Below are 23,051 nucleotides of genomic sequence, written 5' to 3' on the forward strand. Positions count from 1 at the left end.
AGAGATCAGAACAAATACCAGTTCAGATCAAACATGCTGCCGGCCCTTCACAGTGACTCAGCGCTGCTTGCAAAATGATCAAATGGGTCAAAGGTGAAGTTGTTACAGCTCCCTTCCATGATTACCGCCATCGTTGGAGGACGTCGTGTCCCACAGAACAGCCCACATCACGTTTGTTCTAGCTGAGCTCTAAAGTGTGTTCTATAACTACAGGACAGATGATGACAATGATACAAAGTGATGACATCATTAAGTCCTTGTTCTATGGTTTAGTTCAGTGTGAAAACAGAGGCTGTGATTGGAGGAAACATGGAGATACACGTATACCTCCCAAAGAATAACGACAAACAAACACTAATAGGAATCAGAAGTTATGATTCTTATTATTTCAGTCAGTATTTTTTCAGCATTAACTTGCATTCAGTGGAAAAGAGAAGTGATGATGTGTTCTGATGTGGCGTCAGAGGCTAAATCCGATGACAGTCATACTGGGGGTCACCCATGAAGAGGAGAACCTGTCTGCATGCGCACCTACAGGAGTCTCCTGAGACCCCTGCCCAGTCAGGGGGACCACTCTTTCTTTTTCTTGGATATTCTTGCCTTCTCTTCATTCCATATATGGAGGAACCCAGCTGGATGCAGGGAGTCCACGATGCTTTTGGGGGGTTTCTACACTCTTTCTGGGAAAGGGGAGGAAACCAAAACTGCAGTAGAAACTGTCTTGGCAGTTATTGAGATAGTGAGGGAACATGAATGCACCAAAATGACCACACATCAGGACAACCTGACTCCTGGAACGCACTGAGCGTCACACCCCGATGAAACGCAGTGATGTATGAGCCTGACAGCGGAATTTTCCACACAGTTTTATACATTAACTGCTGCTCAGGGTTGCACTGAACCTTTCCACTCTATTGATTGTTGGTCTTGTGGCCTGAGCAAACACCCATTTTCGTGTGACTATATCGCCATCGTCAGACTTTGATCTACAATATGCCCCCCCCAAACACACACACACTCACACACACCCTGCGTGCCTCCCCCACCAAATCAAACCTGAACTATTCACACTGTCCACGGCTTCCTGTAAGAGGGAGTCGGTAAATGTGCTCAGCTCCTTTCATGTCCTACTGTAAACACAGAGCAGCTCCGACTTCCAGCATGAAAGGAAACTGAAGTGAAGAAAAATGGATGAGAGTGACGGAGCACCCAGTTTGAGCTGGATGACAGGATTTGTACCTGAAGTTCACGTTAAGCCTTTCTCAAATACCTCACAACAGTCGGCTGTTGTGTTTTAAGCTTAAGGCTGTTGCAGGTGTGTAACGCGACTCCAGCTGGCGTCACGGAGGATGACGAGCTGCTCCTCAGCAGCTTCTTCTGCTGACAGTGTACCAGTGGAGATTTTCCCAACTCTGGGACCGCAGCAGACGTGTCACAGGGAGAAACTGCTATCAGCCGATGTAAGACTCATTCTGCAGCTCCGGAACCACGTGGCTGTAACGTGTCAGGAAGGTTTAAACGAATTTTAGAGATGCTGCCACATAGGAAACGTTATCACAGCCGTTTTCATCGAGTGGATCCAAGTTATTCAATGTCGTGTGTATTTCCATCCTAAGATGGCGGTCTAGACGTTACAGTGACCCGTAACATCCAAAAGGTCACGCTGTTGTCGTCGTTCGCGGTGAAACAGAGAGAGTTCTGGAGGAAGTTATTCCTTCGTAGACACCAGGCTTCCTCTCCTGTATGTAACCTTTCAGAATAAAATAGATTTGACTTCAAAATAATGATTCCGGTCTCATCAGGTTGAAGAGGGAAGCTTTTAGGGTTTAGACAACATAGCTGGCTTGTTAGTGATTCTTGTTGTCATGGTTACAATAATACCTCAGACATGTTCAACATCGTCCCGTCCAGCACGCCAGCCAGTCCAGCAGTCCAAATCCGACACTTGATGGTTTCCTGCGGTCTCAGGATTTGACAAGGACTGAACGCATAAGCAAAGAACTTACTGGGCTCCTGCCATCGTTCCTCCTCCCTTTACTTCCCTCTGTGGCTACTTCTGTTCCAGCGTACATGATGGCGATCCGTCGGCTGACTTGTCGCTGTCTGATGGCGGTCGATCAGGTGGTATCTTTGTGCTTGCAGTGTTTATAGAACAACGCTCCCTCTTGTTTCCTCTCAGACGGAGGCGCAGTAAACCAGGAGGGAGCTTTAAAAAGACTTTGGAAGCTACCACTTGGTCAGTAACTGCGCCTGCCAATGGTGACTGGATTTGGTCCCTCGTCACCTGCGCTGGATCGCTCTGCTGTGGTTTGCTTGTGCGGGCATGTGAGTCATGCTTGAAGGAGAAGTTCACTGTTTGAACGGAGTCAGTGTCAAGATCATTTATAACCCGAATTTGTGCGCTAGATGTGACCTCAAATAGTGGAAGAGTCGGCAGTTGTGCGTGGCCTCTGTGAGGAGGCTCGGCAGCTTCAGGTGGGTCTCGCTAGGGGTTGACCCTTGACCTTTCTGTACTTGATTCACTCTATTTCATCATTTATTCACTATTCATTTTGTTTCAGCTCTTTTGGCTGGTGTGAAAAAAAGGAATGAATATGGATCGACAAGCAAAAAGGAAACACAACAAAAAGAACTTTGGTAGTTGTTGATCAGGTGACTGCAGGTACGACGTGAGCGATCAGATTCCACAACATTGCGAGTCCAGCAGCTTCTGATATGCATGGACGTGGTCTCCCTGTGTCCCGGTAGCGTCCCACTCTGGATGTATCACATTCTCATTCTGCATCATTTTAGTGATGACAATGTCATTTTTACAGTTTTCAAAGTTTCCAAAGAATGTGAAACATCCTCGTGGATGAAGTCCACATATTAAATCATCAAAGAAGCTCTGAGCCGCTGTGGTCAGCTGGTCTTCAGTCTTCGTTGTTGAGCCTCACTAACCTCAAGCAGGGTTCTTCACAAGTGTACACATTGTCTCACCCTTGAAACTGTGAGTTAACTGTGAAAGTCAAAAATGTCCCAGTCCCTCTTTGCTGGTTCCTCCATCCAGGGGAGTGTGGGATAGCGCGAGGCAGTGGGATGGTGGGGGAGTCGCCGGTATCTTGGCACAGGAACTGTTATTGCATGTCTGCAGGTGTTTGGTAATTGGATTAATGCAGGAGCAAAACGTGGAATGTCTTTCCTCCTCAGGCTGTGAAGCCCCGAGGACTGACATGTTTGTTTCATGCAAGCGGGCGAGGGAATGCATGATGACAAGCTTTATCTCCCCTACAACTCACCCACACTCCTGGAACGCCCAGGGATTCTGCTTCTTCAAATATGACAGTAAAAGAGGGAAGCAGCTCTCGGCCTCCAGAGCAGGAGTTTATCTAAAAGCCTAAACATAACAAGAGCAGCGGGGATGAAGGATGACAATGAAGGGCCTCCTCAAGGTTTGATCCCCCTCCAAGAGCAACCCGGCCAACCGAACCCCAACACCCCCCCACGTTTCAAGAGTCTCGATGAAACTGTCAGGAGGCAACACAAGTGACATGGTGGTTTTGGGAAAGCCAGTACAGCTGCGGGAGTCAGGTGAGTTGGAGAGGAGTGGATGGTGTTGGTCTCGCCCTCGTGATAGACAGATGAGCTGTCCAGGGTAGACGAATGAATCGAGTGCCTCGTGGCGTGATTGACAGGGACCCAGCGGCGGTGGTGTTGTCCCAGCCACCCTGCAGCTGCAGAGGCAAGTTCATTGGAGAAAGACTGAAATGGTGTTTCAGTTTTGAGTCAAAGAGGGTGTTTAGTATCAAATACATATTGAATGTAATAGTGACCTTAAAAATTGAGCAACCAATCAAATGGGTTTTTGGAGGATTGTGACACTGCAACTTCACATCTGAATGTGTCCTTCTATTCTAAATGGGTTTGCACTCAAACCCATAAAACTGAAGGTTAAAATCCGTCTGAATGAGGTAGAAGCAGAGGACCGGCGGGGACGGGCCTGGGACCGTCCGTCCGTGCAGCAGCAATCATCACCGTGTCTGCTTCATCCCGGTCGTGTACTACATGTTAACGTGAAAATCTGATTGTTATTCATTTATCGAAATATAACATTTATCGAGCTAACATTTATCTTGGAAGCTCACCATATATGTCCTGAAGTGTCAGCTTCAGTTTCAGCCTCTTGTTTGGATTAATCAAGTGCTCTCGCAGAGGAATCTCAACGGACGCACGCTGGACATTTGAGACTAAGCAAATATACCCCGTCTTTGATTGGACAGTAAGAATAGTTCATGAGAATCACTCCCAAATACTTCAGAAATGTCTGCTATGATATCTCCTGCAAATTCTATCAACCCAGTTTCACCTTGACTTCAGTCCAGATCGGCATCAAAAAAACTGGAGCCGATGAGTCACTGAGGAGGATGTGAGTCCGGCTGCCGGTCTGGTGAAGTTTTTCTTAGTTTGAACAATGAAACACACCAAACGCTCCTGAAGCCTCCTTCAGCTGAGGGAGAGGGAACGTTCATGGATGTCAACAAACATGACCATGATGAAAGGGATCAGCGCCGGTTCCTGGTAGTCACTACCTTGACTATTACAAGCAGCTCCTTCAACTGACAGCGTGTCAGGTTTGTGTCTTTGACCAGAAGCGTGTTTCCAGTCAGGCGACTTCCAGGTGCTTCTGCCCCGGTTCCTCATGATGCTGAGCAAACACGGAGGAGCCGCGCCGGCGGTCGGCCATCATGAAACGGTGGACGGGACTGAAAGGATTGACATCATGACACACAACAGCAACCTGTTCCGTTTCAGGTTGTTGTACATTCAGAACTGTTTAGTATTTGTGATGAGCTTCATCCATGTGTAGTACTACAACATACTGAATATTTGCCAGTAACAGTCATTCTGAGGTGGGTGTGGCCTAGACAGGAAACCAGTTCTTTGTACACTAAACATTTCCTGATCCATCTGGGCTGAGTCCTGCTCACATGAGGAGTTCTGTGGCTGAAGAGTCCTGAGGATCAGAGGAAGATCAAAATGGATCGAGCGAGCGGCAGGCTGATGCAGCGGGAGTGCGTTGGATTGTCGTCATCACGCGTTTGCTGGCGTTCACTGTGCTCTTCAGCCGTCATCAGGCCCCTGTGAGCTATGGAGAAATGATGAGTCTCTGTTTCACCAGCAAGTCAAAGAAGCTAAATGAAGAAATACGTCCAACACACAGAAATGAAGATGTGAACACATTTCCTTGTTTTTTCGTTATTTTGGTGCCAAGTCAGCAAAGCACCAGCTGTTGATCTGAGCCCCCGCGTGCTTCTGGTGGCTCCTTTAAACATCTTACACGTGCCAGTCACTGCTGCCTCTGGTCTCAGGGGGGAGTTTTCACCCACCGTTTTTATCCATATTTTCAATTTGTGAGTGGAGCTCCTGAAGATTCCAGTAAATCTAAATATCGTGGAAATGTTTTCATGCTGATGATGTGAATAAATGATGAGAGCAGCTCTCTCTAGATTTCAGCCGGCGACTCACAGGGACCAACCAGAAGAACTCACACCAGATCTTGTTGGAGTCTGGACCCTATTGAACGGCGGCCACCGGAGGCGGGTGACGGCGTTAAGGGATTCTCTGATTTCGGACCCTGTTGGTGGCGTGAACTAGACTGAGCACTCCAGGACCTGGTCCCAGGTCTGCCTCCGCGTGATCCTCTCAGCTCTCGCTGACTCATTTCTTCTCTCCTGGTAGCTTTGGCTTGGACCGGCTGGATTCCAGCGGATCATTCCACATTTATTTTTCTCACAGCTAATGGTGTGTTCATTTCAGTGGCTAATCAGTTTGAACTACACTGAGGGGTGTGTGTGTGTGTGTGTGTGTGTGTGTGTGTGTGTGTGTGTGTGTGTGTGTGTGTGTGTGTGTGTTTACCTGGACAACAATATTCTGATATTAAGCTGGAGAAGCATGTAAGTGGGATATTCTAATGAGCCTGAATGAGTCCAAGTCACGAATCACATGACTGAAGTTTCTGCGGCGTCCTGCTACACGGGTTCCCAAACATCTGCTGCTTTGCGACAGTGAAAGGTTTCACCCACAATCACAATAGTCACATGACAAAGACACAGCACGGCAATGTCAGCTGACACTTCAGTGGAGGCGGACCCACGTGGGTTAGGGATTTCCGTTGAGCTGAAGGTCGAAGCTCTGCTGTCTGTTGTATCTGGAGGGCCGACAGACCCACAGTTTTCTGTCTTCTAAGCAATGAAGTCATGAGAAATGTCACCAGCCATGTCCATCCAAGCGTGAGTTCCATACAAGCCGCCGGCCACCGGCGGCGCCGGAGCTCCAGCTGGCTAAACCTGGACATCGTGCTGGTCCGTGAGGTTGCTGGGAAGCAGGTTTGTCCTCCAGCCGGTCTGGACTGGCAGCTGGTGTCAGATAAGCAGAACTCACTGGCATGCAGTCGTCTTCTGATCCCCGTCTCTGACCCTCTGATTAGATGTCTAATACAACCGTTACCATCCTGGATGTCAAGCACACCTGAGCACACCTGAGCACGTGCAGCCTCATCCCATCAAGAGCAGCATATCATGACACAATATATCAACTTCTGTCTCATATTTACAGTGTGTGTGTGACAAACTGTATAATGATGACCTGCTTGAGCTTCAGGTATCCAGGTGACCTGGACTGTACCAGGAGGACCACTGCAGGGGTGACGTCAGGTCTCTAACAGGGGCTCGTGGAGCAGTTAGTGGAACTTCCACACTCACGTTGGTGACACTTTGAAAGAGCCGATGGCGGCCATCAAATAATCTAATCCTGCACCTGAGTGAAGAGTCACGTGACTGACGTTGAACCAGCAGGTGTACAAGGAGGCGGGGTCTCCGGCTGAGAGCGTCAGTCAAACCTCAGATGGACACGTACGTGCAGGAAGGCAAACAAGACAACATGATGATGTAAAGCTTGCTAGGAGGGTTTGACAGCAGGTGAGATGTAAACCTTTTATACCCGCAATTATTACCCGAACTTCAGGTCAGTTGACCGCCACATAGCCGGCCTTTTCCCGGTCCTGGCACTCACACCTGTTGCAGACTGGCCCGGGTCCACAGGAACCATGACCGAGACCACCTTTTCAAGTGAACTCCTGGGACCCTGGTGTGGCTGCACCTGAGTGGGACCAGGTGACGTTTTCCACATTGAGCTCTATTTATTTTAACGTTGTGATTGGTAGATGATCTCTTCATTATTAGCCTTCAGTGGAGGATTCCTGTTAGACCCCTGACACTCTGGACAGAGTGTAGAGTGATCAGGTGTGGCTCCGGCCCCCGGTCCCGGCCCCTGGCTCCCGGCCCGGCCCAGCAGCAGTGACTGTGTTCTCTCTGCAGCTGCCGCTGACTGACTTGGTGGTTTGTGTGCGGTTGAAATGAAGAGCTGATTACGTGTGTAATGAAGTCTGAGGAAACACTGAAATGCCCACAGAGCCTTCCTGAGGTGACCACAGAGTGTGTGTGTGTGTGTGTGTGTGTGTGTGTGTGTGTGTGTGTGTGAGAGAGAGAGAGAGAGAGAGAGAGAGAGAGGGATTTGTTGTTCTAAGGGTCACATCCGTGTTGCACCACCACACGGTTGAGACCAGATATGTGAAACACCAACAAACTTTAGCCATTAAATCTAACCAGTTTGCTAGCTAGCTAACCGACAGACATTTCTGGACAGTTTAGCCGTTAGCATCAGTCTCTGTTAGCTTCAAGCTAAATATACGTGGCTGGTTCTTCCTGCATTCTGGAGTCACTAAGAAGTGATGGAGGAGGAGAAACACCTCAGTGAGCTGAGTACTCCTGGTAGTGAGGACTGGAGAGGCTGAATACACTTTAGGGTGAATCACTTAGACTTCTGACTCTTAAGCTCAAACTCTAGACATGTAAACTACTGAATTTCAACAATATGAAGGTTGTTTCTTGAAAACGCTGGAAGGACTGACCAGCAGCCTTCCAGCGTCGGTGGATCCAGTCAGAATCCGAGCAGCAGAAACAGGGAACTTACAGTGGAACTCATCAACAAACATGTTCCACACTGCTACACACCTGGATTCCGGTGTGCTTGTGTGTCTGCCTGGTGTGTGTCAGACCTTCTGTTATGGGATACTCAGCTAACACGCTCATTGTGGCGTGGCTCCTCGTGTGAGTTTGAGCTATTGTACAGACTGTCATGTTTTCCTTGTAAGAAGCCGAGTGTGAAGCCAAACTTCTGTCTCATCAGTGGAGGAACAAGGGGAAACTGTACAGATGTGTCCAGCGAACGCTGCTGATAAGATTTCTGGAGGAACACGAGTGAGCAGAGCTGAAGTTTTGGGAACTAATAAGGAGAGGTGCGCTAAAGTTTGCCTTGGATAAGCTGGAATCTGTATTTAGCTTGATTGTTGGCCATCTTTACCTAAGCTAGAAAATATTTAGAGGAGACGTTGGAGCCAATGAGAAAATAATTAATTGCTTATGAAAACAGGCACTTGCCAGGGAGCATAACACGAGCTGCTGCTAAATGAGGCATCAGAATGCAGGAATGTGTAACACCAAGCTGAAGCTGAAGCTGAAGCTGAAGCTTGAGTTTCTCCCGAGTTTTCCACCCTCGGCCTGTTAAACGAGTGTTATCAGCGGTAATCAGGAGTGTGCGTTTGGGCCAGAGGGAAGCACTGCAGCTACTGTCCTCCAGGCACCACATTCTTCCATGACACACACACACACACACACACACACACACACACACACACACACACACACACACACACACACACACACACAACATGACAGTTACACTGGTTAGAACCAGCAATGACACCAGAACCGCAGCAGATGGAACCCACTTAGATCCAAGTCAGGGTTGAGCCCCAAGTACCACTATGCTCTGGAATATGGACTTGCTGAGTTCTACACCCACGTGTCAGGACAGAACCCAGCAGGCACTTCTCAGAGTAGAAACTCCACCAAAAGCTTCATTTGGTGCAGAGTTTGGTTGAGCTGGCGTGCGTCGGTCCAGAGCCGTCACTCGTGCTGAACATGGTTCCATTAGGAGCTTTTTCATCAGGAAAGCAAACATTCGTGGTTCTGTGGGTGGATTTTGGTTTGGTTTGGATGAACGAAGGGTGTGGAACCGTGCAGCTCTAAGAACCGACTACTTTTATGACTGTGTATTATTACTGCTATGACTGCTCTGGTTCTGACCTGAAGCAGCTGACATCAGTGATTATTTCACCACTTTGTCAAGAGACTAACAAGGAAAACAAATACAAAACCAAAACAAGAACCTTTCATCAGTTTTTGGTTCAGGTGGACCAGTTGCTGTGGCATCTATTGATCTGCCTGGGCACTTGTTACGAAGTGCTCACAAGGAACACAAGGAACCAAAAGAACCACCTCAGTTACCTCGGTTGGCGTTGGTAGTCACCTGATGGACACGTCCGTTCTGACAGTGCATCAATATGAATACTGGACCTGGATCCATCTCAGGTCCAGGTCCAGTCTGGACCTGTGAAAGAGAGTCTTGTCATCAGGTTCATGCACAGATACACGAGAACATGGAATTCCTCGGTGCTGCCTGGAAGGTGGGAACATCCCTGAGTTGCCCAGGTGTTTTCTCTAACAGCGAGCGAGATCCATTTATTGGTTTAGCAGGACCGGAGCTGAAGTCAGGCAGGGTTGGGTGTTGGTGACAGTCAGGAGGAATGTTTGTACGAAGGAATCCTTCAGCGCGCTCAGCTGCCAATTTTCTAACAATGCTTATTTGTCAAAGATATGATTTTGGAAAACACCTTTCATTCTTTTGGCATATTTTTGGATCGCTTTCAGTTGCCAGAGTGGGACAATATGGCTTTTGTCTTTCTTCATCTCCCAGATAGAGACGGGAGATAAGACCCAGCCAGAGGCGAGGACACGCGCAGCTGCAGGTGCTACTTCAGCTCTTTGTTTCAGATTATTGGCGCTAATGAGCTTCATATGGTTCGGTCCCAGTGGGCGGCGCCGCTCACCGAGAACTGGAGAACAAACGCAACAACACAAATGTCTCACAACACCTGATTAAAACAGCAAAGAAAAGCTTTGTCACAGAAATGCAGATGGTGGAAGACATCTGAGCTGCTGCAGACGCGTCGGCGAATGTTTGTCATTTTCTCTGAAACAATAGTCCACAGTGATGAAGCACCGGGGGGGGGGGGGTTCCTCTGTAAGTTGCTTAGATTTGACTGTTAATTCGCTCTTCTTCTTTGCCAAAATAATCCTCATTTGTACTTTATTGTCTGTTTTCTCTCGTATTAATATTTCATTGTCCAACAGAATGGGTCAGTGCATTTGATGAGATGTCTTTGTGAACCTGAGCTGTTGCTCCTGGTGTGCAGGAAACATGAGGGTGGCGTTTGCTGGCGTAGCACAGGAGCGCTGAACAAGCATCATTATGAGCAGCATGAGAAGATGCAAAAATGTTACTTGTGAAGTCATAGAGTAAAATATTAAAAAATGCTGACAATTAGGAGCGAGGCTGTGAGCTGGCGCTGTCTGTCAAAGCGCTGCAGGAACAAGCAGGACAAACGTGTGTAGCACTGGTGCCTGATGCTGACACAGTAATATGTGTACATTTACTGCATATAAGTACTCAGACTGGGGCGCTGGCCTGCAGCTCTCCGCGGTTTACCTGCGAGGATGCAACATGTTGAGTCGTGCACAGATCCGTCGCAATAAAAGCGCGATGAAAAACAGGTTCTCACACTGCGCCGCTCGGCGAGGGAAGACACTCAGGTGTTTGTTATTGTAGGAATTACCTGGGCAGACAACTCCCCAATTCCTGCTTCTCCTCTCAATGAATGGATACTCTGTGTGTGTGTGTGTGTGTGTGTGTGTGTGTGTGTGTGTGTGTGTGTGTGTGTGTGTGTGTGCGCGCTGCTCATAGGTGAGGGAGGTCAGAAAGATTTTACATTGTTTACCAGTCGTCCCCTCTGAAGCCGTGAGCTCCTGGTCGATCCAGTCTGAAGGGTTTTTATCGGGGCTCTGATTGTTCAGGGTTGGTTTGTCTCAACCGTCACATCCAACCACGGAAATGTTCTCCAAAGAAACAGGAGGCCAGAACCGCAACACCAGTCAAAGCTTAATTTAGCTGAAATAATGCTAAAAGTAAAAGTAGATAAAACGATGGAGAGATTCTCCTGAGCCTTTTTCCTTTGAAAGAGTGATATTATACATCTATCTTTTACATTTGAATGAGGTTCAGTCGAGTGTTTGGTCTCACAGCTAATCAGTGTCACTTTAGCTAATTAGCTGTCATTCGATTAGTGCGAATGAGTGGAATGATGACGCTGCTACACGACTCCAGGTGGAGCAGTTGGAGTCGTGTGACAGACTGATCGTACTATTTATTTGTCAGTTCATAAAGGTGCGCGTGATAATCCCAGAGATAATAAAAATATCCAAAACTCTCACAATTTGAGATAAAGGGAACCTAAAGTCCTGGATCTGAACTGAATGGGCTCATTCCCGTCTTTCACAGAACTGTCCTGGTGGCTTCAGTCAAACAACCTCCGTAGCAGGAGGTAATTTAGCGCCAGCACGCTGACACGTCTTGTTGTTGTAACCTCTGGTGAAGAATCTTGTTTGAAAGTTTGACGTTACAACGTGTCAACTGGCACAAACATGGCAGAGCGCGCACGTGTGCTCATGTGGGCTGATGACGTGCGTCACTCTGATGCCCCGTCGTAAGCAAGTGGATTCAGGTCTGCACTTCACCGCGCCGCCACTCCCGTCAATGAGATTCAGGTGTTGGCAGTCACTGCGGTGAACCCTGACCTTTGAGAACATATAAAATATCGATTGGCCTGGTGGTTTCGCCGCTGTCTGTTGCGAACACGGGTGCCAATAAAGCTTTGAGGTCTTTACATTTGGCTTTACTCTGTCGTTTAATAGTTATATCCTGACACCCAGCACGGCGCTGGTCGGCCCCTCCCCCACCGGCCGTGTTCATAACTGCAGCTATTTCGTAGATGCTGTATAAACAATAACAGTGCGTCAGCCGTGCGGAGCGTTCGCCCGAGGCTGCTCAGCCGCTCCGAGAAGACAGACAGCACAAACCTCCTTTGTTTCATCTCAAGAACAGAAGTTGTATTGTGGTTAAGCTGTTTCGCTGCGATGGAATGTTCTGTTGAGGGAAGCCAATTGAAAACACACACCCAAGTGTTTTCACTGCTGATAGCATCGCTGCTGTCATAATGAAAGCTGCTAATTTTTTGGAGGTGGAGATGAAAATTTATGATTTATTGATGGCATTACAAATGTTCTCACTGAGGCGAATACAAAAAGTGCTCTGTTGTCAGCCAAGCTGTTGCCACTCATCGCATCCTCATTCCTTTATCACTTTTTCTCATGATCCTTTAATGGAGGGAAAGATGTCTGAGTAGCTGCTGTCGCCGCCGGCTCGCCGCTGCACCAGGGCTTCCACCCCCGGCCTCCACACGCTAGCAGACCAGGGAGAAAGTCAGCCTTTATCAGTGGTAGTACCAATATTCAATTTCCACAAAATGCCTTAAAACATACATTTGACTGACTGTTCGATCGACTGATCGATTGATTATACTTTTGTGTTCCTACAAGGCCAAAATTATCCTCTGGTGTTCGTTCTTATTTCCAAGTCGGAGGTCTTCAGAATCTAAGACCTGGATTACTGTTGACGTGAGAAGTGGAATCCAAAGACAGTCCTGCTTGCCACTAAGTGCGTTCAGCTTAGAGCGAAGAGTGCACAGCAAGACGCCGTCGTCTTCGGACAAAGAGACACCGGCAGAGTCGACCTTCAGCCCCTGCAGCCTCCGTCCCCACTGGGCTGTGGGCCTGATCAGTCTGAACCAGCCAGCAGCACCACGCACACCCACCTTTTCTTTTCTGGGGTGTTCTGGCCCGACCTGTGGCTTTAGTGCAGTGGGGTGTGAGGAAGAATGCAGCCTGTAGAGGGCGCTGCGCTCAGACTCACACTCGTGAGCTCCTACTTCGCTGGTTGTGCTGACACTCGCCGTCCTCCCTGATCACCGCTCGCTGTTAGTTATGCGTTCCTGCTGCTCAGTGAGCCTGTTAATACACAAGCTTAACTCAAGCATTTGAACTTGTCTCTTGTCCTAACAGTGACGAAGACAGGAACTGGTCCTGCCACATCCAGAGCTGACAGAGGCCGGGGGTCACCGATGCCAGAAGGTGGACGTGTCAGGGACGGCGTCTGAGGAAAAGAGGGCAATGATGTTGATCTCTCTTGTTAAACTCATGAGCTTTAAATAAAGTTTGTTAGATGTTCTGTGGTTTTGTAGGGAGGTGAATTAAGCAAAAACATGCTGAATTGCTGGAGGGGAGGTTAACTCACCGCCGCTCCCACCGCCGCTCAGAGGCAACAGGCGGCAGGTGATCAGCCCGACATTGTAATTGATTTAAAAACAGTATTTCAATCCCAAATAAAGGTCTTTCAATATGGACAAAAGAGGCTTGTTGCATTAAATAGAACCTTTATTTTGTCTTTTCCCGTAGAGTTTGAACCTCTCCCTGTGCTTCAGATTTGACCTCTGCTGAGCCAACCAGGAGAGGCTGAGTATTGCAGTGTCCTGGCATTTTATAAAAGCAAACCTATATTTCTTGTTGCTGAGGCCCCAGCTGATTGAGGCGCTGTATGTTTTAAGTTATTTTCTTCTTTGGATTTTTTCGACTATGAAGGATTCATATTTCTAAAATACCAAAATTCAATAATTACTGCAAGAAGCTGATCACATCCACTGAGGAACAGAACAATGAGCCCAACCCTCCGTCTCCTGATTGAGACATTTAAACACCACATTTTACACCGACTCTAAACTTCAAGCAGAATTAAGTGAACACGGCTCCTGAAGTTCTGTTTAGATGGACTTTTGCCATCTGTCGAAATATTTTATGTCAGTTTACTCAAGTTAACTTTCTAAACCTTCTTGTTTCATCCAAACCCTGTGTGACTTTACGAGCCATTTACTGGATTAAACCAAAGACAGCGAGGAGAGGGGGTGCTCGGTGACTCACGTACACGATCCCATGTTCTCTGGTTCCTGCTGCAGTCTCACCATGACGCATTTGGTCCTGGGACCCGTGTTGCATACCTCAGGCCCCTGTCTAAACAGGAAAGAAGTTTGAACCAGTAGTCCTTTGTAGTGGATAACTTTGCCGGGCAGCTGGCCAATTCTTCTTGGTGTAACAGCTCCGTGCTGGGGGGCGGAGGCGGGGGGTTGGACTGCTGAGATTCAGTTTGTAGACCCTGATCTCTTGATCTAATGACGGCTGCCTCGCCGGCTCTGTTTACATGTGCTGAGGATTCTGTCCTGTTTTTTTGTGCAATCTGGCTCTGGCTTCACTCATGGGATCTGGACCAGGTTACAGTGAGGCTCTGTGCACATCCACACACGGCAGAAAGGACCTGGTCCAGCACAGACAGGGACGGAAGGTATCATGTGGTACTTGACAAAGCATTGAAACAAAGTTGATTCAAACATGGACGTGTGTTTGCCGCTCCACCAGTCACCAGTCCTACCAGCAGAACCCAGCGTGGAGGACGAAACCTCAGCACGCCTGTTTTAAATCTGAAACACAGCTTCTGGCAAAGGAAGACACTTGTCTAACATCCGGCAGCTTCCTTCTCCTAAACCCTTGTGTTTTGACAAGGAATTCTTTCTGTGAGCCACTGTTTGAAATGTGGGACTGTCGACGGCGGACGCCTGCACCCTTCGGCTGCCGACACGTCTCCTGAAGCCGAGAGCCTCCAACGCCGCGGAGAGGTCCGGCTTGTTAGCTGGCTACTGCTTGGAGCCGCACACTGAGCATCCTCGTGATTTATGAATGGAACTGATCGCAGCACAGGGACGATGTCATGAAGAGGTCATGCCACCAGCTCATGTCAGTACAAATGATATTTGCTATACACAAGGATAGACAAATGGAAACCAGCAGTATCAGTAGGGGGGGAATTGTTCTGTCTGTCGGAGCCTAGAGGTCAGCAGTGAGTTTCAAGAGAACAATGAAGGAATCAGAGAATCTTGCAGTAATACTTTGTGTTTTTTACCTTCCAAGTACTCACTACCAGGAGTACTCAGCTCACTGAGGTGTTTCTCCCTCCTCCTTCACTTCTTAGTGACTCTAGACTGCAGGAAGAACCAGCCACGTATATTTAGCTTGAAGCTAACGGAGGCTAACAGCAGCTCAACTGTCCAGGAACCTCCCTCTACTAACTCATTAGAGGACCAACATTTTTGAGACATGTAAACTGATACTGTTAAACCTCCGTCTCTTAACTAGTCGACACTATGAATAGTAAAATGTGGCAGTAATAATGATAAGTCATATTTCTGTATTTAATAGTTTGGGTGTTGAGCAGAAAGCAGAAGTGCCTGCAGAGAGACAGGAAATGCAGCGCTGCATGTCAGCTTGAGGAGCAGAAGCAGTTTCTACGGCGTGAGGTGCATTTGGGCTGAAGTCATCGAAGTAGTTGTAGGTGTAGTACATATCTGGTGGTTGTACTTCAGCCATGTGAGAAGGCTGCTGCTCCTCTTCATCAACTGAGAAAACAAGAGCCCTTCAAAACAAGAGCCCTTCAAAACAAGAGCCCTCGGCCCGCAGAGCTGCACTACACAAATCCTCCTAATTAGAAACAGCGAGGCCATGTGGTTTGCTCCATCTAAAAAAATAAGATTTATAAGGTCAAGTTGTTGTTGGACATGGTTGAGGATTACATTATTTGGTGCTCTTATTTTTTATCACACCTCATAAATCCACAGTAAATTATACAAATCCCACCGACAGCTGTACCCGGAGCCCCATGCAGTCCACTGACCACCCCGATGCCTCGCTGTGAGGGCCAATTTGTCAGCGTTGCCCTGAGCGAGCTGCTTTGGAGCTACGCAGAGCTGAAGGTGCAGTGCAACCGTCGGTATGATTAAAACCAGGATGGAGAAACAGAGTTTGAGGTAATTGTACTCCCATCATCAGATACTCAGCGTTTTACCTCTGAACTAGCGTGACGCTCCACTGCGAATGTGGTGGTTGCACCCAAAACCAGAACCGTACTCGGAAGTTGTTTGGTGAAGGGGAGGGACTTCAAAAAACACTGGCATCTGATTGGATGAATCATCTCTTTCATGGAGTAACTTCATCAAGAAGGTGATGCTCCTGCCAAGGACTGCCTCGGTCTCTCCGGTGCCGTACTCATCAAGCTGCCTTGTGCTCCTGGAGGCGAACCTCTGGGATACTCACAGGTTGATGATCCTGGTAGAGACCGAAGCCGTTCACAAGCATCTGCACAGACTGGGAGAACTGGTGAGATGAGCTGTGCGACAGGTGACATCAAGCTAACGACCCAACAAGGAACAGGTGAGAGAGCACGAGGGGGCGGGGAGAAGCAGAGTGGTTGCACGCTAAAGCTGACACAGGTGGTAGGCCATGAGGAGCTGGAAGCAAAGCAACAAAGAGACGCAAAGTTCCATTGCCACTGACCACGGTGTTCGAGACGTGAAAGAAATGTACAGAAATATACGACGACCTGAGGACGAGCTCCTTCCCCAGCGGACAGTAAAGATTTATGGAGCCTATCATTATTATTACTGCAGTGTTAGGATATTAAATATAGTCACAAACATTTTTATTAACCACTAATTGGTAACTAATATCAGTGTTTGATGTTTGTTCCCAGTCTCCTCTTTGACTCACTTTCCCTTTCACATGCTACCTCCAAGGTTACCGCGGTAATTACGACCTCTACAACTCTGAAATATGTTTATTTGTGGGCAAAGAAAAATAGCATTAACTCCTGCGGCCACCTTGGTGACCTCAGTAACACGGGGCAACCAAGAGTTCTTCCCATGAAACCCTAGAACCTGGTTCTGCTCAGTCTAAGTTTGTGGGTGCCAGCTGCCTCGCTTCTTCACCACAAGTTAATTCCCAGCCTCCTGATGTCAGGAATTTCCATTATTTCAGGGCTCAGTGTCCCCACCAGTTAGTGAGAACGACGTGGACAATAATTGGTGTTATTTGTGAGATGAGTAATTGCTTCTTCAGTTTTCCATCCAGGCAGCAAAGGTGGTCATTCTGTGGGCGGCGTCCTCAGGCGGTGTTTATTGTGCTGTCATGTGTCCTCCAAGGGGAGGGACGGACAAGTGGACGGAGACAGGCGTGGAGCACCGAGGGAACGACGGCAGCTGCTGTCATTAGTGATTCTCAAGACAACCCCCTCAACCTTGGCCTCTGAAACTACAAATCCCTCTGCAGTGTCACTGTTGGGGCGGGGGCTGAGTCACCGGCCGTCATAATGGGACCGCGGCAGCCGGGCGTTGATGAGCAAGCGGCGCACACTTGACTGGCTTCATGTTTGAGTTTCAGTGGCAGAAAGTCAACAGGACTTTCATCTCATTTCTAAAGCAACAGTTTGACAAAGAGGCAGCGTAGAGAGAAGTGCAGTATTTGTACCACTTAATTACTGCTTGTTCATCAGTTCGTGAGTGAGTGCTTACAGTCACTTCACTTCTCCAGCGTTGACACGTGTGAACCACCACGGCCTGCACGTGCTCAGTAGTGGCGCCTCTGAAAACATCTTCCTCTCTTCAGCGTCTTCGTCTTCCTCAGTGGACGGCGTGATCAGGTGTTCATCCTCATCAGAAGCTTCGGGTGGAAGACCCTCAGGATTGAAAGAAGCCGCCGTTGTCTACCTCTCGGGACAGGAGGGAAAGTAACTGAAGTTTTTGCACTCAGTAACTCTATTTCATTACAGTAGTTGCAGTATCTTTACTCACTTTGTACTTTTACTCTTCTACCTTTATCTCAACCCATCAGTTACTAAATACTGTCGAGAGAAGAGTTTGCCAATAAAACACAAAAAAAAGCTGATGAGGCTGACGATGATGATGATTATGATGAAGATGTTCCTCAACAGCTGCCAACGTCAAGAGGACGCCGTCAGCTGGAACGCGGCACGAGAACATCAGCTCCTGTGGTCAGCCGGCCTGTAGAATGACAGTGAACTACCAGCTGCTGCTGCAGGGGTCTCGGACCTTCTCTCTCTGTAAATGACGGAACAAACGCACTCAGCTGAGGTGAGGTGAGGAGGTGCTCACGGGGGGGAGCGGCGAGCCGCGACACCACACTTTGACGGCGGTCCCTCTGACATCATGCAGCAGATGGAAATCTCCTGCTGGGTAAATGCTGAGCCCCGGGAAGCAGAGACTCTCTCGGGGGTTATTAAGGGCCCTCGCTGCCACGCACCCGTCTGTTCGGCTCTGACAGCATCTCAAATGAAGACGAGGTGATTTCTAATAAACAGGCATGTTTTCATTCGTGCTGCCCCCCAGCTGTCATAACTGCTGCTACAACGAGATGCAGGAGCGTCTCAGGTGCTCGCTTCAATAAAAGAAGTCCTCCGTCTTCCTGTGAGATCTGTCTTGTCCTCCTGGGAAGGTCTGGGGGCCCGGTCTTGTCATTTCACCAGCTCTCTGGTGATAAATGAGGGAGATAATGTGTACTAAGCATGTCCAGCTCCTCAGAAAGCTCCCAAGTAACCCGACTGGATCAAGGCTGCTCTGTTGTTTGTCAAAGACCTTCCCAAAACCCTGAATCTGAGTCCGTCCTCTCGCTGTTTCAAGATCTCACAGCAGGAGTACAGCTTTTACTCTGCTGAGGAGCCCAACTTAGAGTTCACCTCCATTTCAGTGTGTCCCTCCCCCCGTGGAGCCCTGGTGTGTGTGAACTCTGCCCCGTCCGATCCGGGTTGAGGGTGAATGTTGCAGCTCAAACAGGTTCCTCCCGAGGAAATAAGAAAATGAGCAGGAGCAACAGTGGAGGTGGTGGTTTGGTGGTGGCTCCTCGGCTGCGACACACTGCTCCTTTAAATGCTCCCTGCTGTGTGTTTGTGTGTGCACACACTTTTGGCTCTTTGAGTCCTCAAGAAGAGTTTGCTGGAGAATTCCCAGCGCACCTGTGTTTTCATTGTGCTTAAATTCTCTCCCTGGGGGCCTGTGAGGTCATTAATGCAGACGCAACGGCATCATAAATAAACACGAGGACACAGTCCATTAATTAAAGAGACGGTGTGGATGGTAGCTGGCGCTCGCCCACAAGACCACATGTTATGAAAGAACACAAATGCTGGACTACATGTCCACAGTCCCACAGACCGTGTCACCGTGTCCCCCTTTGAGAGCAGTCGGTAAACCAGCACGATGACAGCAGCAAGCGTCTGGCCGCCGCTGCTGCTGTCATCGTGCTGGATAACCCTGATGCTGCTGGAGCCAGAGCCAGGGTCCAGGTTGGCATTAGCGTCAGGATTAATTCACCACGATCCACCGGGGACGAGAATCTTTCAAACATGTTCTGAATTACAACTGCAGAAACAATGTCTGAAGTTACAGCCAAGCACCAAAGTGGGACTTCCAGGACTGTTTGAACGTAGCTCCTGGAGGAAAGGAGGGCAACATAAAACCACTGGCGGTGAAACCCAACATCTCTCAGTCACAAGAAGTTGTGTTCAATAAAAGAAGAGGGAACGGTTCTGTAGGCTACATGAGCCAAACCAGCAAGTCTTGGTGAACCAGGTCAAAGGTCCCCGAGGTTCATTGATGCACCAGTGAGAAGGCAGCTAGTCCGGTCTGGTCCACTGACAGCCGGGACACCGTCACAGGTCAGGTGGAGTCGGGGGGTTTGCCTGAGAACATCAAGCCAGTGGTTTTCATGTTGTGGGTGATCGGGCCTACGGACCAGAGGGGTGCTGGCTCCAGGTCAGAAGGCGCCCCATCATGTCATGTTCCTCAGGCTCCGGTGCTTGTTAGGGTTGTGACCTTGACTCCTCGGGGTCGTGTTCAGCTAAAATGGTGATTACATTTCCTGGAGCCTCACACTAAGAAGCTGCAGGCAACATTAAGTATGTGAAGTAGATTTATTAGATTTCCCCCGTTATACCTTTGTAAATCATGGTTCTCGCTCAAAATAGATCTTTTTTTACTCCCATAAAGGACTGTTATTCTATTGAATGATTCATTCGACAGAAGCAATGATTTTTTTAAATGTATTTTTCAAGTCTCTTCCAGTTTAACAGAGAAAACAGATCTCCTACAGAGCAGGATTTGTCAGTCAGAGGCTCAGTAGAAATGAACTTGTACGTTTTCTTTCTTGCTTTCCAGCATTCAGCCCAGATTTATGTTGCATTGTCTCTTCGTTTGAGATTTCCATGACCATGTGAGTGAAAACGCAGGCCGACCACCGAGGCTAAGCTTTGAGGTCATTGTTGCTGTTGGATTGAGTTGGATGTCAGAAACGCTCAGAGGATTATGAAGTGCTCCAGAGTGAATCCTGGTGGCTTTGGGCTGCTCAGTTTATCATCTCAGGACCCGGTTCTGTGCATCTCGCATCCCTCCTGCAAATAAAAGAATAATAGAAAAGATCAGCAAGCGTCTGAAACGATCCATATTCCTGAGACCGTGCGTCAAACCCGACGGTACCCAAGATGCCACCCAGCTGAGGAAGATGTAGTTCAGCTGCTGGTTTTCAGGGTCTAGTCTCATCAAACATGGCTGCCTCCCGCCATCACCGCTGCCGCAGTGACTTCACCTGCTGGACCACAGCGATGTCTGAGAGACTGGCGCTGAGGGGCTGTCCCCTTCCAGGATAGCGGGATAGAGACCTTCATGGTTACGGGCTGTCAGGTGGAGTGAAATGGGTCCCACCAGTACCACGATTCTTCTCACAAAGGCCTGTTCCCATGTCCCAGTACTCAGGTGTCCAGCAATCAGCACACCTTGTTCTCCAGGTGATGGCGCAGCTGCAAGAATGCACTCATGCTCACTCTGACAACACAGCCTGGTTCTGGCTGTGTTGTCTCCTCCGAACCAGAACCATAGGTCAGTGACCTTCAGTTTATTGCGATTATCAGAAAATTGTGGCATAACTACAGTTACAGCTTGTCTGGTTACTCTAGTGTGGTGGTTAGGGCAACTGTGTGAAAGACAAAGCTGGAGTCCAAAACTCAGGAAAGCACATCGGGACCCACCTGTAGGCCAGATCCACCTTCAGGCTCCCTGCTTCTCAGTGAGGGCCATCACCCCCTTTCATCCAGGAGGGCCGAAGGTGGAGCCCCTCTTCCATCCCCATCTTTGCTCCTGGTTCCTGGGTCAGAGGTGTGATGTGGAACGGCGTCACCACTACATCGGGGATCAGCTGTGCTGCTGCCAACTCAATCCATCCTCAACATGAATCATTCTGTATATCAGAGGGAGGATTCCTGTGCTCTTGAGCAACCTTGAATAAATGTTGTACTTCTAACACGTAAAGTCTCTGTTTTACTTTTTTGTCAAAGAAGTTTTAGTGTTTTTTCTGTTCCAAAGATAAAGAAAATGTTCTAAATTCCATCATCTGGGTATCACCTTTGTCGCAGTGCCATGAAGCTGAACTGCACAGATGAAATGTCCTTATGAGACCTCAGGCCACAGGAGTGTGTGTGTGTGTGTGTGTGGGGGGGGGGGGTTAATGGGGTTCCCACATGCTTGCAATCAACCATCAAAACAGGGAAAGACCATTTTAAATTGTGAGAAGCTAAGATTTATACGGAAGACAAAATGACTTTGGCTCATTGCAGAGGTCCCGTGAGCTCCCACACTACTGTGTGGAGCCCTGAGCTGTGGCAATAAAGTGGAAGTGTTTAATGCATAAATGCTTCGTCTGCCACTGTCTTCATTCTGTACTGATGAGCGTGAAGGAGTCTGGCGCCGGCGCATGGTCCTGGTACGGCACGACAACCTTACAAACATAAAACACTGGTGTCACGTCACACCTCAACAATGATTTGAACAGATAGTGTTTGACTGCACGGCTGAAAGGCTTGGAATTCCTCAGTGAGCAGGAAAGAGCCAGTGATGCAATGATGATGACATTTGCAGGGTTAGTTAGTGATGTGACTCCTCTGACGGGGAAGACCTACAGTTACACAGTTACATGGAAACACAGTTACCGACTGTCCCTTCGCTTCCCTCGTCCGTTGCTGGCTCCACCAGCACTAAACCCTGACCAGGACCCTCCTGGATCGAACCAGACCATAGCCCCTGGACACCGACTGCCTTTCCGCCAGGGCACAAAGGGACATGGATGAATATGATACAAAGGTTAACCCTCATGGTAAATGGACTGTAGATATTTTATATTGCGCTTTTCTACCTTCGCGGCACTCAAAGCTCTTTACAGTGTCGTCTCATTCACCCGTTCACACACTGATGGTGGAGGCCGCCATGCAAGGCGCCACCCCACTCATCAGGAGCAATTATGGGTCCAGTATCTTGCTCAAGGACACTTGGACATGGTTACCAGGGTCGAGGATCGAACCAGCGACCCTTCGGTTCCTAGACGGCCACTCTACCCCTGAGCCACGCCGCCCACTTGTGTAGTTCTTTGCGCTGGACGACATGCTGGATTTACAATATCGATGAATTAATCCAGTTTCAGTCACTGAATTCTCATGGATTCATTTTCATGTCTTGTAAATGAAGCAGACCTTTGAAAATAACACTGAACTTTGAAGTCACACTCGTCACGTCGATGTCCACGTCAATCTGTACTCTATTATTACTGCCTGTCAGCTGCCACGTGTGACCTGAACGAGGCTCTCAATCATCAACACCTGTCAAGCATCAAAGCGAAACATATTTACTCACGATGAATGGAAACTATTTAATATGTAAATATCAAGTTAAAGTTCCCGCAGCCTCTCTGACATGTTAATCAGTACACAGCAGCGTTTGAAGAGGTAAAAGCTGGTACAGTTACTTCTGTCTCTGGAGTTCTGCTTCTTTGTTTAAGCGTAGTGACACATGCTGACCAGTAGGTGGTGATCACAACAACTCTTAACTGTTCGAAACAGAAGGCTTGAGGTGAAAGACAAGACCTTCAGAGTCAACTTCTCTCTGTTTTGATGTGTTTGGCTGAACTGATTCTGCCACTAACAGCTAACCTTGTTAGCATCACTGAACAGATACACCTGGAGTACTGACCTACGTGGAGTAGAGACTCACCGTACTTTCACACACA

At 48.3% G+C, this 23,051-nt stretch overlaps 2 long non-coding RNA genes across 5 annotated transcripts; one reads left to right on the top strand and one right to left on the bottom strand.

Moving 5' to 3' along the window:
- Positions 1-12,131: 12,131 nt before the first annotated feature.
- LOC147246969 (uncharacterized) lies at positions 12,132-16,359 on the bottom strand. The gene is made up of 3 exons (XR_015109864.1): positions 16,000-16,359; positions 14,032-14,117; positions 12,132-13,206 (listed from the first exon to the last, which is right to left on the bottom strand). It is a non-coding gene; the product is annotated as an uncharacterized LOC147246969 (long non-coding RNA).
- Positions 16,174-21,278, top strand: LOC147246970 (uncharacterized). Of its 4 annotated transcripts, none has more exons than XR_015109865.1 (3): positions 16,174-16,364; positions 17,049-17,715; positions 17,920-21,278. It is a non-coding gene; the product is annotated as an uncharacterized LOC147246970 (long non-coding RNA). The 4 variants fall into 4 exon arrangements; XR_015109866.1 differs by having other exon boundaries at positions 17,132-17,715; XR_015109868.1 differs by lacking the exon at positions 16,174-16,364 and having other exon boundaries at positions 16,464-17,715; positions 17,920-20,875; positions 20,953-21,278.
- The last annotated feature ends 1,773 nt before the right edge of the window (positions 21,279-23,051 follow it).

The sequence above is a fragment of the Aulostomus chinensis genome, chromosome 17 (genome assembly GCF_037954235.1).
Source record: "Aulostomus chinensis isolate RoL2024-O1b breed Wild chromosome 17, RoL_Achi_v1.0, whole genome shotgun sequence".
Taxonomy (NCBI): Eukaryota; Metazoa; Chordata; class Actinopteri; order Syngnathiformes; family Aulostomidae; genus Aulostomus; species Aulostomus chinensis.